Raw genomic sequence first — 15,064 nt, 5'->3', positions numbered from 1 at the left:
TTACAAATCCGGCTAGACCAGAGGATGTACAGTTACATATAGGAACTGGAAACACAGGGAATCCAGGACAGATGATCCCTTCGGGACCAGTGCTAAGAGTGGTGATACCAGGAGGGTGGGGTGGAAAGGGGGAACCAATTACAAGGATCTACATATGACCTGCCCTGGGGAATGGACAACAGAAAAGTGGGTGAAGGGAGATATCAGACAGTGTAAGATATGACAAAATAATAATTTATAAATTATCAAGGGTTCATGAGGGAGGGGGGAGCAGGGAAGGAGGAGGGGAAAGATGAGCTGATACCAAGGGCTCAAGCAGAAAGCAAATGTTTTGAGAATGATGATGGGAACAAATGTACAAATGTGCTTGACACAATGGATAGATGTGTGGATAGTGGTAAGAGTTGTACAAGCCCCCAATAAAATCATTTTTTAAAAAAAGCATGCTCAGCATATCTCAAGCTGAAAGAGCTAAAGAAAAAATCCAAGCTTTAAAGTTTCAAAAGTTGAAGGATTCCATGGGCAAAATATTGAACGACACTGGAAGCATCAAAGATGGAAGGAACTCACAGGGTCACCGTAGCAAAAATAATCAGTCATTTCAAGAGGTGGCATACGATCAAGAACAGATGGTACTGAATAAAGAAATCCAAGCTGCACTGAAAGGATTAATGAAAAGGCTCCAGAAATGGACAGAACATCAACTGAAATCGTTCAAAAAACTGATATAGTGCTGCAAGGCCGCGCTAGTCTATGTCAAGCCATTTGGAAGACAGCTACCCGGTCTACCAACTGAAGAGATCCCTATTTGTGTCCATGCCAAAGAAAAGTGACCTAGTAGAATGTGAAAATTATTGAACATTACCACCAATGTCACGTGCAAGTAAAATAATGCTGAAGCTACTTGGAAAATGGCTGTAGCAGCATCCTGCAAGGAGCTGCCAGAACTTCATGCCAGATTCAGAAGAGAATGTGGAAGGAGGGGTATCCTGGCTGACATCAAATGGATCTTGGCTACGAGGAGGGAATATCAGAAAGATGTTTCCTTATGCGTGACTGAATCTGGAAAGGTATTTGACTGTGTGGCTCATAACTATGGGGAACATTGCGAGGAATGGGAATTCCAGAACACTCCGTTGTGCTCAAGTCAAACCTGTGCATGGACCAGAGAGGCAGTCGTTCAGAAAGCACAACCAACGTCAGACTGGCTCTGGGATTAGGTTCCAAGATATGGAGCCAAGCCCTTCATAAACCACGTGGTTATAAACAAGCAGCGTAGCAGGGCTTGCTCAGCAGGGCCAAGTTCTCGTAATCCTGTGTACCTTCCCTGGAGAGTGCCTCTGAGCTGGGTCCCAACGCTCCGGCTTCTCCCAGGTTAGAGTCATAGCCACCTCCTCAAACGTCGTCGACCCCTAGAACAAGGAGAGCTGAATTCAGTGCCCATGGTCCCAGGATAAGGCCAGGCACCAGATGGTGAAAAGGGGGTGAGCTGAGACTCAAGTAACATTCTTGGCTGTTGAGCCTTGTATTACCAATGAGTCTTGTACTGGACAGGGAGTTTTACACTGATCAAAGACAGAGGCTGAGAGCCACTTGGAATACTAAAAACGCTTTCTACACTAATTTGGAGTAAAAACAAAATATTCACTTGAGTTACAACTGTGTGACGTACCAAAACTGAAATGTGACACAGATTTAAAATATACGAAACCAAACCAAGCCCACTACCATCGAGTCTGTGCTGCCTCTTTAGAACAAGCTCCTTTGGGTTTTTGAGACTATAAATCTTTATGGGAGCAGATAACCTCATCTTCTGTGAAGTAGCTGGTGGCTTTGAACTGCTGACCGTGCAGTTAGCAGACCATTAAGTTACCCACTATCCCACCAGGGCTCCTTTTAACATAACCAGAAATCCCCGAGTTCCGATCTGGGTTCTCTAAGACAGCTTCCTCACAGCTGAACCTGAGAGAACTATCTAAGAGGGTGACAGTATCTCACACAAAAGTATCTTAAGCAAACTTTCTTTTCCCTTACCCCAACCATTTTGCAATAAGATAATTATCCAACAAGGAGATCTTTTGAAATGGCTTGATTGAATGTAGGTTGATGTTTCACAAAGTTAAAAGTATAATTCTTAGAAAAGCTCCTAAAACCGGTGAAGCAGACGATTTATTTTAATACTTTGCTCTTCCTGCCCTAACCCCACCTCCTTTTTCTTGTAGAAATGCCAGGACTTCACAAACTGCCTGGGAAGGGACTCTGCATTGGTGTCCCAGGGCTACTGTAATGGAAATTTATTAGCTCACAGTTCTGGAGGTCAAAGCAGGGTACTGGCCACCTTAACTCTTTCTGATGGCTCTGAACAGGAAACTGCTTCACATCTCTCTCCTAGCTTCTAGAGTAGCTCCAGACAGTCCCTGGCTTGCAGCTGTAATATTACACGATGTCCCTGTTCTGTCCCCCTTTATCTCTTCTTTTATACAGATATAAGTCTAATAAGATATAGATTGAGGATTAGGACCCGCCCTATTCCAAGTACGATCTCATGCTCACTGGTAACATCTTCAATAACCCTATTTCCACGCAGATTCATGTTCACAGGTTCCAGGGTTGAGACTTCAACATAGCTGATGCCAAGGGTTCAAGTAGAAAGAAAATGCTTTGAAACCGTGATGGCAACATATGCACAAATGTGATGGAGAAACTGATGTAGGGATTGTTTTCAGAGCTGTAAGAGTCCCCAATAAAATGATGTTTAAAAAAAGACTTCAACATACTTTTTGGAGGGAACAAAATCCAAGCCATAATAGAGTCTACACTAGGGTCTGGGAAGGCATCTAATGTCTTTCCGTGGTTCTTTCGAGCCCTCAAACAGTAGGACCCATCACCACCATCTCTTGCCTAGAGCACTTTCAAATCCACAGAAATTACCCTCAACCCACTGTAATTTGGGAGATATGATACCAAGGGATTCTGGAGAATGCCAACCACTCCCTGCTACATACTCAAAACAACTTCTCTGGTTACTTGCTTAGCATAGAGATCAAATAAGTATGGTCAGAAGACACAACCTTGAAGCACATCTTTCTTGTTCATCAACCATATAGGGTTAGTCTCAAAATCAAAAGCAGAGGCTGCTCTTTTATTAGTAGATTGAATCACATCACTTGATAGAATGGGAAATAGAAGCTCAGAAAGACTACGCCATGACTGCAAGAGGAGAGACCGATATTGTCATTTAGATCGATTAACCCCCAGAGTTATGCCTTTGCTGTCTTAAATGGTCGCATGCCTTTCCTGCTGACAAGCCACACGGAGCCAAGCTGATGGCAGCCAGTGCCCTGGAGCTGGAGGAGCCACATGGAGACCCACGCCAGCACTGAGATGCTTCCACTGCCACTGGATCCACCAGACTCTCATGTCAACTTGAGGGTATTATAAGTGAAGAGGAATTCATAGGCTAATCTAGGACTTATGGGCTAATATCAAACTTATGGATTTGATCTGGACTGGGCTTGGCTATTTTATTGATGCATAAATACTTTTTTTAAAATATTTTTTTCTAGAATTCCTGTCTTCTTTTAAAAAAAAACATTTTATTAGGGAATCATACAACTCTTATCACAATCCATACATACATCAATTGTGTAAAGCACATCTATACATTCTTTGCCCTCATCAATTTCAAAGCATTTGCTCTTCACTTAAGCCCTTTGCATCAGGTCCTTTTTTTCCCCTCTCTCCCTGCTCCCCACTCCTTCATGAGCCCTTGATAATTTATAAATTATTATTTTGTCATATCTTGCCCTGTCCGACGTCTCCCCTCACCCCCTTTTCTGTTGTCCATCCCCCAGGGCAGAGGTCACATGTAGATCCTTGCAATCGGTTCCCTCTTTCCAACCCACTCACCTTCTACCCTCCCAGTATCGCCCCTCACAGCCCTGGTCTTGAAGGTATCATCCGCCCTGGATTCCCTGTGCCTCCAGCTCCTATCTGCATCAGTGTACATCCTCTGCTCTATCCAGTCCTGCAAGGTAGAATTCGGATCATGGTAGTTTGAGGGGAAGAAGCATTTAGGAACTGGAGGAAAGCTGTATTCTTCATCAGTGCTACATCGCACCCTGACTGACTCATCTCCTCCCCTAGACCCTTCTGCAAGGGGATCTCCAGTGGCCGACAAATGGGCTTTGGGTCTCCACTATGCACTTCCCCCTTCATTCACTATGGTAAGATTTAAAAGATCATTTTTATTGGGGGCTCTTACAGCTTTTTTTCACCCCTTAGAGCTCTTAAAACAACCTACACATCAATTGTTTCAAGCATATTTGTACACATGTTGCCATCATTATTTTCTAAACATTTACTTTCTATTTCAGCCCTTAACCTCCCTTCCCCCAATTACTTCTTGAATTAAAGTTCTCTCTTTCACATTAAAATAAAAAGGTTGCTAAAAAAAAAAAAAATAAAAATAAAAAAAAAAATAAAAAAAAATAAAAAGGTTGCATGGATCTAAGCCTTTTTGTCATTCAAATACAACCAGGGAATATTGCATGGTTTCAGATGAGGAAAATTGTACACCAGGGTTGTATCCTTTCCCCAATGTATTTAGTTTGTGTCCTCAAAAAAGTCATCTGAGAAGCCGGACTGCACGAAGAGGCCGGCGTCACAGGACTGGAAGAAGGCGCATTTGTTGGGGTAAAACTATCTATTCCATGGGCAAGCCGGACAGGACCATCACCCCCCACGGTGGAGGCAAGGCCCCCGGGAAAGTGCTGACAGCTCAACCCAACGAGCTGATGTACTGGGAGGTCTGACCTTCACCTGAGAGAGAGACACTTCTCCCCTCTGGTTCCCTGGGAAACTGCTGAAGCACAACATTCTGCAAAAGACAGGCTATACTCCCTGTTCCTGGCTTCATCCTGCCCTTGAGCTTGTGGTAAAATCCCACCACACTGCAGTTGGTGGGCCGTCTTCTCCCTCATCAGAGAAAAAGGCTCCACCTGGCCTCAGCTTTCTGTATTCTGCCTCCTGTCTTGCACCCCCACCCCCACCATCCTCCCTCCAACGTTCCAGGAGCTCTGCGGGTCTCCAAGCACTTATTAACGACCCACAGCATATGGCTGCCACAGCCCTGCTCATTGAAAGGAGACCTTGAAGCACCTGCTGATGAAAATCAGACTGGAGTCTTCAATGCAGATTACAATGCAATGTAAAGAAAACAAAAATCCTCACATCTGGGTGGAGAGATGTTAACTTGGGTGAAGGGGAATAAGATATCCAAAAAGAGGAAAACAAGCACACACAAAAAAAGGAGGTGGGGAGACTTGATTTTATTGGAGCCATAATTGGTGCTCTTGGGACTAGCAGTCAAGAAGCCAAACAACGAATGGCATTGGGCACAGCTATGCGATTTCGTTCTAGTGTCAAAGAGCAAAGATGTCGCTGGGGGACTAGAGTGTGGCTGGCATTTTCAATCACTTCATGTGCATGGAAAAGCTGGGCCACGAAGGAGAAAGGCTGGAGAAGAATTGATTGGGGTGATGGTATTGGTGAAGACGACTGACCAGAAGGACAAACAAGTCTGTCCTGGAAGAAGTGCAACCAGAATGCTCCCCCAAAGCTCGATCACATTGGATAACATGGTCACTTTGGAACACTGTATACATGTCATCAGGAGAGAGCAGTCCCTGGGAAATGACATTACACAGTGTAGTGGCTCGATTTTATGTCACCTTGAATTTATTAATTTTTAATTTATTTTAAAAATCATTTTATTGGGGTCTCATACAACTCTTATCACAATCCATCCATCCATCCATCATGCCAAGCACATTTGTACATTTGTTGCCATCATCGTTTCCAACTTGAATTTACATGAAAGCGCAGGGGTCTTATCCAACCAGGCAAACAGCCTGATGCCTCCTTGGGGGTATGGCCTTCTGAGATGGGAGAAACTGAGAATCTCCCCCCCCCCCCACCCTCTCTGCCACTTTGCCTTCCTCCCTGCTGGGACTTCACTGGGATTATGTCTGTCTCCAGGGATGGCTCCAGGTGAGCTGCATGGACCTTCAGCTTTTGTCCTTATACGCTGCAGCGAGGGGAGTCTGCAGAGCGCCCTGGCTAACTTAGGGACCTGAGTTGGACGGGGCTGGGATACCTTCTTGAGATACAATTACTTCTTGAGATGAAGCTCTTTCCTGTACATCTCTCAGTGCCACTGGCTTTGCTTCTCTAGACAAGCTGGCCCGGCACACTTGGGTAGTAGGAGGCCAGGAAAAGGGGGGCCATCCTCAGTGAAACAGATTGACCATGGCTGCAACACTGGGCTCATACATAACACACACAACACTGGTGAGGCCGGGACAGGACCAGACAGTGTTTTGTTCCATTGTACATGGGCGTGGGGGTGAGGGGTGCACCAAGAGTTGGGGCCAACTCAGTGGCATCTAATGACAACAAAAACCAGCCTTTCTGTGCCTCCTATTTATCTTTCATAGGAGAGAAGGTGGCATTGTAAAGATCAGTGTCGGCTACAAGATTTTACTTGTCTAAAGTTGCTGTAAAAACTTACATGCTAATGGTAAATGTCAGCAACTTTCGGGTTCTGCACATCCATGCTGGTGTCCATTCTTGTCAGTTGTTGCCGTCGAGTTGTTTCTGATGCCACCCCAGTCAGAACTGCAGACAGAACTGCTCCGTCACGGGTCTTCAAGGCTGTGAGCTTTGGGAAGCAGATCACCTGGCCTGTCTTCGGAGGCGCTTCTGCAGGGGCCTGCAGCCCCCACTTTCCGTCCTTAGCACTCAGCCATTTGCACCACCCAGGAAGTTGTAAAATATAAAAGACAGCCTAAGCAGCGTGCTGCAGTGGCATGAATGAGCAATGCCTCTCAACTTGGTCTCTTGTTTAGAAACTAAGAGACACCAAGGGTATTGTCCGAGGTATGTTTTTCCAACAAAGTACTGGGGGGCCTTGGGAGTTAAGACTGGTCACCTTGTAGCTACTAAAACTGGTGCTTATCCTGATTGACAGGTCTCTCTCCCAATCGGAATGCCCATCTTATATCATTCATTGGGTTTTCGTGGAGGAGTGATACTGAGAAGGATGAGGTCATCAAGAAAAAAGCAAGGAACCCAGACCAGACATTTCTGCTGCTGCTGCTGTAAGTTTGTATCAAACACACTAGGAGCCGACTAGTTGTAAGTAGTTCACGCTCTGCCCTGCCAGAGGGGGAGGTTGTTGCTGCACTGTTAAAATAAAGGGGCCTCATTCAAGGTGCTGAGTGATTGCCCTTCAGGCCTAAGTAGCTGGAAGGGTACCAAGTCCACTTTCCTTAGTAGAAATATCCTGATAGCCTCTCTCCCAAATAGTCTATCTAGCAAGACAAGAGCGTCCTAACTCGATTTACAATGGGTTAGTCAGCTACATTGAGTTTGTCCTGCACGGTCTCTCACTCAAGGACCATTTCCTGGATGGCTTTCCTTGCTGTCCCCGAACCTTGCTGGTGGAAGTAGGTTCACCTTGGGCTGCTATTCGCCAGGTCAGCAGCCGCTCCGCAAAGAACGGCGATGCTTTCTACTCTCTTAAAAAGTTACAGTCCCGGAAACCCACGGGAGCAGTTCTACCCTGTCCTGCAGGGTCGCGAGGAGCCGAAATCGCTGTTTTTCGGTTTCCTACGGAGAGGGAAAACGCAAGCATATCCGCAAGTATCAAACACAATCTCAGAAGGAAAGAAAGTCTGAGACGCATCGCAGCCCCTTCGCCTCCCTCCTCTCCTCCACATCCTTCCACCACGAAGGCGGCTGGCACTTCTCACCGGCGGTACGAACCCCGCGAGCGCTCCCTTCTCCCAGCCCGGGGCCTCCGGGGGCAGGATGCTCCAGCACCAGCAGCTCCAGGATCTGCTCCTCGGAGCGCAGCTCGGGCCGCAGCCACCGACGACACAGTCCCGGAGCCGGCTCAGCGCCTCGAGCGGCCCCGCCACCTCCTGGTAACGAAACTGCCTAAACTATGCCGAAGGCTCTCCGGGTCCTGCCAGCGGCCCGGCCGGTCGGCTTTGGGATCCCTGGGTGGCTCTGCCTGCACTTTCACCATCAAGACCTCCCCGCGCCGGGCCGGGCCGGGGACCCCGGGCCTCCCAGCCATCCTCCAGCCTGCTGCCCCAGCGTCACTGCCGGGCCACCGGGCGGCCCTCGGGCCAGCGGACCTTCTCCGTGAGCGACGGGACCCCGCCAAAAGCCCGGGGACGCCCCGCCGGGACGCCCCGCCCGCCCCAGAACCGCCGCGCCCCACCGGGGCCCCCTAGTGGACGCCTTGAAATCGTTGAATCCCGTGACACTCCGCCCCCCGACGCCCGGGAACGCACGCCGGAAGTGCGTCATCATGCGTGGGTCGGCCACCCCCTCCTCCTCCTCCCCTCCTTACAGGGCTTCTCTAGGCATCCCGGAAGCCCCGCGCGCACGTCGGTGGTTTACGGTACTTGCCAGCCTGGTGACTGTCAATCCGGTAGCTCTAGAAAGTCATTGGCTAATTAAAGTTAGGAAGGGAAAGGTAAATTAAAATTTTTTTTTTCTTTTTTTAAACTAAGCCCTTTCACCTGCGTCGAAGGCTCTCACTTTTGATCTTGACAAAGGTGAGTCAATTGAAGCGCAGTTGAGTCTTCCCCTTCCCCCCCCCCCCCCCAGTGTCAAGGCGCGGCGAGAAAGTGAATGGTGCCCAATATGCCCGTTTTCCACCCCGTTCAGACAGTTAGGATTTTCTGCTGCTAACAAGTGTTCGTTCCTCGTTTGTTTGTTTGCTCTTGACTAAAGCTGTCTAGTTCATGCATGCATGCATTCAAGAGGCACCGCCGACTGCCGCTAGACATCGGATTTTACATTATGGTTAGTGTATATGTATGATTAGTGTGTAGCAAGAGGCCTGGTGGCGTAGTGATTATGCGTCGAGCGGCTATCCGTGAAGACAGCAGTTTGAAACCACCAGCCCCTCCAAGGGAGAAAGGCGAGGCTTTCTACTCCCATAAAGAGTTAGTCTCGGAAAGCCACAGGGGCACTGGTGGACTTGGTGGTCATGAGTTTGCTTTTTTTATGGTAATCATGTGCCACAGCACCTCCCTGGCCCAGTGCAGGGCACACAGTAGGTCTTCAGTCATCAACTGTCCAATACTTACAGAGCACCCACTGCTGTGGTGCCTGCCCTTAGGGTGCTTGTGTTGGGAGGTAGGGTAGTGGAGCGCTGGTTACCATAAGAGAGAAACAGGAGAGCAGGGACAATTTAAGGGAGAATGCCCTGTTGCCTATTTCTTCAGCCAGCAGGTCAAATTCTGAGGCACAAGTTTGTACAAACCAAAATAAATCTCACTACCAGTGAGTCAATTCTGACTGTAAGACAGAGTAGAATGGGCCCTGTGGGTGTCCGAGGCAATAGAGGCTCTGGATCTCTATGGGAACGGAGAGCCTGCCTCCTCCTTTCTCCCACAGAACTGCTGGTGGTTCCCAGCTGCTGGCCTTGTGGTCAGCAGCCCACCTTGAAACCGACCACACCACTAGGAGTCCTTCATCGATTTGGTGATGACATGTAAAAATGTCATCACTCAAGCCATGCTTGTAATTCTATATATATGGAGAGTGGAGGTGACTGCTTTTTATCCTGCAGAGATATTCAAACAGCCCAATTAGGTCACGCATATAGAAGCGTTCAGGTGGTGCAAACAATTTGTGCCCCACTACAGACCACCAGGTTGATGGTTGGAGCCCCACTCCCAGTGGCTGTCACACTTGAAGTCACCAGGGATAGTAGTTGACTTGCTAGCATCATGTTTGGGTTTTGTTTGTTGGGTGTGGTTTTTGTTTTGTTTTTCAATAGAAGAGTTGAAGCACCCAACATAGGCCCACTGTGAAACTCAGTTCTCAAATGGACTACCCAACAATGACAGACGATTGAAATTGCTCAGGGTTACTCAAAACGTGCCAGCTGGCCAGCCCTGGGCCAAGGGCTGTTTACTACTGTTGAAGGTTAAGGACTAAACTGAATCATAGGCTTTTAGAAACTTGACAACAATTTCACAGTAAGTTTATGCTTATTGAATCCAGTAATTAAAAATTAGAATACCCATTCACTGTCTGAGAAGCTCCTGTGGCGTAGTGGTTACAAGTTGGGCTGCGGACAAAGATGAGCAGTTCGAAACCACCAGCAGCTCCAGGGGCGAAAGACAGGGTTTTCTACTCCTATGAAGAGTTATGGTCCCGGAAGCCCATAGGGGGTCGCTATGAGTCAGCATTGACTCCAGGGCAGCGAGTTTGATTTTGGTTTTGGAAAGAGTTACAGTTTCAAAAACTCACAGGGGCAGTTCTACCCTGCACGGTACGGTCACTGTGTGTGGGCATTGACTCAGTGACAGTGAGAGTGAATGAGTTGAGTATATCTCTCAAACATATATATATATATTATAAATTATACAGTTTGGAAAATGAAAAACTGGTCCTTCACCTCAGATAGTTTGAGAAGCACTAAGAAGAGTAATTTTAAAAAGAAAAACAAAATAATTGATAAATTATCAAGGGTTATGTGGGAGGGGGGAGCATAAAGGAAGGGGGACAAATGAGGAGCTGATGCCAGGGGCTTACATGGAGAGCAAAAGTTTTGAGAATGATGAGGGCAGCAAATGTACAAATGTGCTTTATGCAATTGATGTATGCATAGATTGTGATAAGAGTTGTATGAGCCCCCAATAAAATGATTTAAAAGAAAGGGGGGGAATAAAATGAGTAATTGAAAGAACTTTTCTCATCTATGGGAGTATACATGTACATATATACATATATATGTACATGTATGTATATATGATGTATACCCGCGTGTTGTCAGGTGCCAGTGGAGTCAATGCCGACTCATGGCGACCCTATATGTACAAGAGGATGAAACACCAGCTGGCCCTGCACCATCCTCCCAGTTGTTCCTGTGTGTGAGCTCATTGTTGCAGCCACTGTGTCAGTCCATCTTGTCGAGAGTCTTCCTCCTTTTCACCACCCCTCTACTTTACCGAGCACGTTGAATACATGAGGGAAAACCAGTAAGAACAGAAAGCGTACTTTAATGTATGAACCTTCTCATCAGTCACAACAACAGGTAGGATTTCCAAATAAATCGTTCCCCACAGAGAATAAGCTAATTATGAAATAGCTGCATCTACTTCTTTAAAGTATTGTGAATACAATCTGGTAAATTTCTATTTCAGTCAACTGGGACTAAACCTAAGGAGATGGTTTCTGACATAAGGGGAGTAAGTTCCATCCCCCAGGAAAATATTAGAGCCAAATTAGATAAATGGACTGAGAAAGATGATTACATAGATGTAGGTGCAAACCCTTTCATACGGGGAAGATTCTTTCATAATGTACACTACCAGTGCCTGCTGAAATAACCTGAGCCTCAGTGGCTCCAGATCAGGCTCAGGTATTCTCACAGGTCTCTTATTTCCAGCAGAACGTTCATATTGAATCACCAGTAATTATCAATATATTTGGACTGCATGTTCGAGCAATTTCAGATGGAAGAATTTGATAGATTTATACCATTTGTTCTCATCGGTTTTAGTGGTTGGTGCATTTGAATAATAGGTGTATTGTTACTTTTTTTCCCTGGTGTGATTCTGTCCTGCGCTGCCGTGTGTAGCGATGGCAGTGGTTTACCTCCGTTTTCCGTTTCTCTCACTGAAGTGTGTGTCACCGCCCCATGGAAGATTCAATGGACATGAACATGAGCCCCCTGAGGCCCCCAAACTATCTTTTCGGTTGTGAACTAAAGGCCAACAAAGATGATCACTTTAAGGTTGATAATGTTGAAAATGAGCACCAGTTATCTTTAAGAACAGTCAGCTTAGGTGCTGGGGCAAAGGATGAGCTGCATGTTGTTGAAGCAGAAGCATGAATTATGAAGGCAGTCCAATTAAAGTAACATTGGCAACTTTGAAAATGTCTGTCCAGCCACCGGTCTCCCTTGGGGGCTTTGAAATAACACCACCAGTGGTCTTACGGTGGAAGTGTGGCTCAGGGCCTGTGCATGGTAGTGGACAGCATGTAGTAGCTGTGGAAGAAGATGCAGAGTCAGAGGATAAAGAGGAGGAGGATGTGACGCTTCTAAGTATATCAGGAAAGAGGTCTGCCCCACAAGCGGGAACCAGGTTCCACAGAAAAAGGTAAAACTTGCTGCTGATGAAGAAGATGATGCCGATGACGATGATGATGAAGATGATGATTTTGATGACGATGAAACTGAAGAAAAAGCTCCCGTGAAGAAATCTGTATGGGATACTCCAGCCAAAAATGCACAAACATCAAACCAGAATGGAAAAGACTCAAAACCATCAACACCAAGATCCAAAGGTCAAGAATCCTTCAAAAAACAGGAAAAAACTCCGAAAACACTGAAAGTCCCTAGGTCTGTAGAAGACATTAAAGCAAAAATGCAAGCAAGTATAGAAAAGGGTGGTTATCTTCCTAAAGTGGAAGCCAAATTCATCGATTATGTGAAGAATTCCTTCCAGATGACTGACCAGGAGGCTATTCAAGATTTCTGGCAGTGGGGGAAGTCTTTTTAAGAAAATAGTTTGAACAGTTTGTTAAAATTTTCCATCTTATTTCATTTCTGTAACAGTTGCTATCTAGCCATCCTTTTTTTATCATGCAGAGTGAGAACTTTCCCTACCGTGTCTGATACATGTTGTCCAGGTTCCTTTGCCAAGAATGTGTTGTCTAAAATGCCTGTTTAGTTTGTAAAGATGGAACTCCACCCTCTGCTTGGTTCTAAGTATGTATGGAATGTTATGCTAGGACAGTGTAGGAGCAGTGGTCAGACAAATGGAAATGGTGGGGAGACAAAAATAGACATGTGAAATAAAACTCAGTATTTAAAAAATAGTTGTATTGTTGTCTTGTAACTTCAAGATTATAATTCATTGTGCTCATACAGAACCTGTACGTGGATCAAGAGTCAGTTGTGCAAACAGAACAAGGGAATAGGGCGTGGCTTAACATCAGGAAAGGTGTGCTAAAGGGTTACCTCTCACCAAACCTATTCTAGCTGTATGCTGAGCAAATCATCAGAGGAACTGGAGCATATGAAGAAAAACTCGGGCTCAGGATTGGGGGAGGCTAACTAACAACCTCTCTTAAGCAGATGACACAACCTTGCTTGCCGAAAGTAAGGAGAACTTGAAGCATGTACTGAGGAAGATCAGAGATTGCAATTACAATTCCAGAAAACCCAAATCCTCACAACTGAGCCAATAATTGAATGGAGATAAATGGAGAACAGGTTGAAGTTGTCAAGGATTTTGTCTTACTGGGATCCCAGTTATGCCCATGGAGGCAGCAGTCGAGAGATCAAAATATGTGTTGCATTCAGTAGATCTGCTGCACAGTCCTCTTTCATGTGTTGAAAAGCAAGGATGTTACTTCGAGGACTAAGGTGCACCTGACCCAAACCATAGTATTTTCGATTACTGCGATGCATGTGCAAGTTGGACACTGAATGAGGAAGATCAAAGAAAATCGGATGTATTTGAATTAAGGTGCTGGCAGCGAATGTTGAAAGTCCTGCCAAAAGAACCGAGAAATCCACTTTGGAAGGAACTCTTGCTCCGTAGGGGCAAGAATGGCAAAACTGGGCGAGGTGGGAAATGAGCTGCTATCAAGGGCTCAAGTAGAAAGAAAATGTTTTGAAGATTTTGATGGCAACATATGTAACATATGTAGAAATGTGCTTGACACAATGGATGGATGGATGGATGGATGGATGGATGGATGGATGGATGGATGGATGGACGGATGGTGATAAGAGCTGTATGCGCCCCCAGTAAACTGATTTAAAAAAAGAATGGCAAAACTTCCTCTCACATAGTGTAGACACGTGGTCAGGAGAGGCCAGTCCCTAGAGAAGGACATCATGCTTGGTAAAAAGAGGAAGGCCTTCGACAAGATGGATGCAGCGATGTGCTCAGACATAGGAACAGTTGTGAGGATGGTGCAGGACCAAGGGATATGTCATTCTCTTGGAGGGACGTGGGGTCATGCCAAGTCAGAACTGACTCCCTGGCACCCCTAACAACAACTTCAAGATAGAGATTGAAATGTTCTTTTTGGTGATGAATACCACTAGACTTTCCTGGCGAAATGATCATTCTTATAGTCAGCCATGTGCTTTTGTCTGGTCGATTTCAGCTCAACAGTTGGCTTCATCGATCTTTTAAATGTTCCATTTAATTTTTGACAACTTCAAGTTTTCCTCTATGGATACTTCTTAGACTCGTATATGGTTCATAGAGTGCACATTTGATGGTTTATAGCTGTTCCTTCTCAACAACAAAGGAATGTCCTGCAAGCTTTGTTCCGTCCACACGAAGGTCTACCTACTCTGTCATATTTGGGATGCCTTCCAAACTGAGGGCTCACCTTTCGGCCCTGTACCAGACCACATTGCACTGCTAGTCGTTCCTAAGGGCGCCTGTGGCTAATCCCTCAGAAGCGAACAGCCTGTTCTTTCTTCCTAGTTTGTTTTAGTCTCGAGACTTTGCTGTAACCTGTCCACCATGGACAATCCTGTATTTGAAATACAGGTGCTACAGCGTCCATCGCTGTAACATACAGCCCACCAAAGTATGACAAGCTGACAGATTAGTGGCTTGATTTTAGGCACCCTGAAAAGTCGCTTATAGTTACCAGTTCATCTGTCTGCTGGTCCCAAAATTCCATAGCCTGTGTTTCTCTGAGCCTCATTTTCGTGTGAGTGGGATAGTAAATCTTGTTCTATCCAACAGCTTTGTAGACAGCAAAGGACTTGGAAAAATCGAGTCACCTTCTGAAAATGAGAGATTATTAGGAATGGGAATCCTCTTGGTTAAAGGAGCCTGGCCAGAACGACTCCCATCTCTGCATCAATGCGCGGGTTTCTGCCAGCACTCTCTCCATCCTGCACCACATCCTGCTGACATTTCAGGATGAAGGGCCGCCGTCCCGCCTCCTTGTCTTGCTGCATTGTGATAGGCTGGCAGGACGCTGAAAGGACTCG

General features: G+C 46.1%; 1 pseudogene; it reads left to right on the top strand.

The window, feature by feature from the left end:
• Positions 1-11,289: 11,289 nt before the first annotated feature.
• LOC142462777 (nucleophosmin pseudogene) lies at positions 11,290-13,144 on the top strand (annotated as a pseudogene).
• Positions 13,145-15,064: the final 1,920 nt, after the last annotated feature.

This window comes from Tenrec ecaudatus, chromosome 12 (assembly GCF_050624435.1).
Source record: "Tenrec ecaudatus isolate mTenEca1 chromosome 12, mTenEca1.hap1, whole genome shotgun sequence".
Taxonomy (NCBI): Eukaryota; Metazoa; Chordata; class Mammalia; order Afrosoricida; family Tenrecidae; genus Tenrec; species Tenrec ecaudatus.
This window is presented reverse-complemented; position numbering and strand designations above follow the sequence as displayed.